Raw genomic sequence first — 3,725 nt, 5'->3', positions numbered from 1 at the left:
CTTCCCCGTCTCGCCATCGCCTGACCTCACGGAGGTCTGACCCAGCAAACCCGGCGGAAAAAGGACCATCGGGAAGGGGCTGAGAGGCAGGAGCGTACCCGGGCCCCTGGGGGCCCCGGCGGGCGGGCCCTGGGTCTGCCTTCCCCCTTCTCGGGATCGCCGGACCTCACGGAGGTCTGACCCAGCAAACTCGGACAAAAAGACCCATCGGGAAGGGGGCTGAGAGGCAGGTGTGCGTACCCGGGCCCCTGGGGTCCCGCTTCGGGCGGGCCCTGGTGCTGCCTTCCCCTGTCTCGGGATCCACGGACCTCACGGGCGTCTGCCCCAGAAAACTCGGAGAGAAAGAACCATCGGGAAGGGGCTGAGAGGCAGGAGCGTACCCGGGCCCCTGGGGGGCCCCGGCGGACGGGCCCCGGGTCTGCCTTCCCCTGATTCAGAATCGCCAAACCACACGGAGGTCTGACTGACCCTCTCCCTAGTAATCCGGAGGAAAATTACCCCCCTTTCTTGTAATCCATGCGCACGAGGTGACAGAGGGGACCCACGGCGCGAATGTACCCAACCTCCTGGAGCCCTCGCTGGGATCCGGGAGGCAAATGGACCCTCATCGAGACTTCCAGGCGAGCCCGGCCATCTGGTCGCCCCATTGGAAAGCATTGCACGCGACCAGATGGCCGAAGGGACCTGCGCAACCAGATGGCCGAAGGGATGTGCGCGACCAGATGGCCGAGGGGACAGGCGCGACCAGATGGCCAAGGGGAAAGGGAAGGGGAAGCCTCCCCGGGCCCTCTGGACCCCGCCCCGGGCACCCTGCCACGCGGCAGGACCCAGGACGGAGCCCGGGGCAGGGAGACTGCCCTCCCCGGGGCCCCCAGGGGCCCGGCCGGAGCTCCGGGACCCAGACCAGCGAGGGGAGGCTCCCCGGCCACAACGGAACCCCGTCCCAGGCCTTTGGCAGTGCTGCAGGCCGGGGGACGGGGCCCGGGGCCAGGCCGGGCCCCTGGACCCAGCCGGGGCTCCCGGCCCCGCAGGCGCAGGGGAAGCCTCCCCGGGCCCTCCGGACCCCACCCCAGGCACCCTGCTGGACCCAGGACGGAGCCCGGGGTGGGGAGGCCGCCCTCCCCGGGGGCCCGGCCGAAGCTCCTGAACCCAGTCCAGCGAGGGGAGGCTCCCCAGCCACAACGGAACCCCGTCCTGGGCCTTTGGCAGTGCCGCAGGCCGGGGGACGGGGCCCGGGGCCGGAGACCCCGACCCGGGGCCTGGCCGGGCCCCTGGAACCAGCCGGGGCTCCCGGGCCAGCAGGCGCAGGGGAAGCCTCCCTGGGCCCTCCAGACCCCGCCCCGGGCACCCTGCCATGCGGCAGGACCCAGGACGGAGCCCGGGGTGGAGAGGCCGCCCTCCCCAGGGCCCCAGGGGCCCGGCCGGAGCTCCTGAACCCAATCCAGCGAGGGGAGGCTCCACGGCCACAACGGAACCCCGTCCCGGGCCATTGGCAGTGCCGCAGGCCGGGGCCCGGGGCCAGACACCCCGACCCGGCCGGGCCCCTGGACCCAGCCGGGGCTCCCAGGCCCGGAGGCGCAGGGGAAGCCTCCCCGGGCCCTCCGGGCCCCGCCCCGGGCACCCTGCCACGCGGCAGGACCCAGGACGGAGCCCGGGGCAGGGAGGCCGCCCTCCCCGGGGCCCCCAGGGGCACGGCCGAAGCTCCGGGACCTAGACGAGCGAGGGAAGGCTCCCCAGCCACAACCGAACCCCGTCCCGGGCCTTTGGCAGTGCCGCAGGCCGGGGGACAGAGCCCGGGGACGGAGACCCCGACCCGGGGCCCAGCCAGGCCCCTGGACCCAGCCGGGTCTCCCGGGCCCGCAGGCGCTGGGGAAGCCTCCACGGGCCCTCCGGACCCCACCCCGGGCACCCTGCCACACGGCAGAACCCAGGACAGAGCCCGGGGTGGGGAGGCCGCCCTCCCCGGGGCCCCCAGGGTCCCAGCCGGAGCTCCTGAACCCAATCCAATGAGGGGAGGCTCCACGGCCACAACGGAACCCCGTCCCGGGCCATTGGCAGTGCCGCAGGCCAGGGGACGGGGCCCGGGGCCGGACACCCCGACCCGGAGCCCGACCGGGCCCCTGGACCCAGCCAGGGCACCCAGGCCCAGAGGCGCAGGGGAAGCCTCCCCGGGCCCTCCTGGAGCCCTGCCATGCGGCAGGACCCAGGACCCAGTTGCCGGCTGAGGACCGAGAGGGGTCCCAGAGTACCCTGTCCCTAGTAATCCGGAGGAAGGCTACCCCCCGTTCTTGAAACCCGCACGCTCCAAGTGACGGAGGGGAAACTAGGGGCAAACGCACCCGGCCTCCTGGAGCCCTGGCTGGGATCCGAGAGGCAAATGGACCCTCATCGGGACATCCAGGCCTGCCCGGCCATCTGGTTGCCCCATTGGAAAGCATTGCGCGCGACCAGATGGCCGAGGGGAAAGGAGCGACCAGATGGCTGGCAACTGAAAGGACTCCCGTCTGCCCGAGCCATAGCGGTTGGGCTCCCGCCTGCCCACCCACCAGGGGCTCGGGGGGACTCTGCTTCCCGGCTGGGCCTCAGGCACAGGGAGGACCACCGGAGCTCTCAGGGCCTGGGCGCCCGGGGGAGGACTGCCCGGGACCCGTGGAGCCCGTCCATGGGCACTTTGCCACGCCGCGGGCCGGAGGAGGGAAGCCCCGGAGGCCTGGGAGGATGTTGCCCGGGCGTAGCCCATCTGGTCCCCGGCAAAGAACCGCCAGCCCCGGAGGGGTGTTCCGGCATACCCTGCCCCTACTAATCCGGAGGAAGGCTACCCCCCTTTCTTGTAACACGCGCGCACCCAGTGACGGAGGGGACCCTAGGCGCGGACGCGCCCGGCCTCCTGGAGCCCTGGCTGGGATGCAGGAGGCGAATGGACCCTCATCAGGACTTCCAGGCCGGCCCAGCCATCTGGTCGCCTCATTGGAAAGCATTGCACGCGACCAGATGGCCGAGGGGAAAGGAGCGACCAGATGGCCAGCAACTGAAAGGAGCCATAGTGGTAGGGCTCCCTGCCTGCCCACCCACGCAGGACTCCAGGGCTCTGCACCAGGGACCCTTGTCCCGGGCAGACGGATGCTTGTCAGGCCGCAGGACGGGGCCTCCCACGCCCCAGGCCCTGACCGAAACCCAGGCCCTGGGGCCGGTCACTGCTTCTCAACCCAGCCAGGCCGGGGAGACCGGGGAGCCTCCTTCAGGCACACAAACCCTAGCCAGGCCCGGGAGAGAGCCTCCCCGGGCCCCGGTGGACCCCCCTTCCCCAGCACCCGGACCCTCGGCTGGCTTGCGGGACAGGGGGCTCCCGCACCCTGGGACGGAGCTCCGGCACCGGGCCCGGGCCCAGCTTCCATACCCCAGCCAGGCCGGGGAGAGCCTCTCCGGGCCCCGGTGGACCCCTGTCCCCAGCGCCCGGACCCTCGGCTGGCTTGTGGGACAGGGGGCTCCCGCACCCTGGGACGAATCTCCGACACCGGGTCCGGGCCCAGCTTCCGGACCCCAGCCAGGCCAGGGAGAGCCTCCCCGGGCCCCGGTGGACCCCGTCCCCAGCGCCCGGACCCTCGGCTGGCTTGCGGGACAGGGGGCTCCCGCACCCTGGGACAGAGCTCCAGCACCGGGCCGGGGCCCAGCTTCCGCACCCCAGCCAGGCCGGGGAGAGCCTCCCCGGGCCCCGGTGGACCCCC

This window comes from Triturus cristatus, chromosome 1_1 (assembly GCF_964204655.1).
Source record: "Triturus cristatus chromosome 1_1, aTriCri1.1, whole genome shotgun sequence".
Classification (NCBI taxonomy): domain Eukaryota; kingdom Metazoa; phylum Chordata; class Amphibia; order Caudata; family Salamandridae; genus Triturus; species Triturus cristatus.
Note: the sequence above shows the minus strand (reverse complement) of the source record.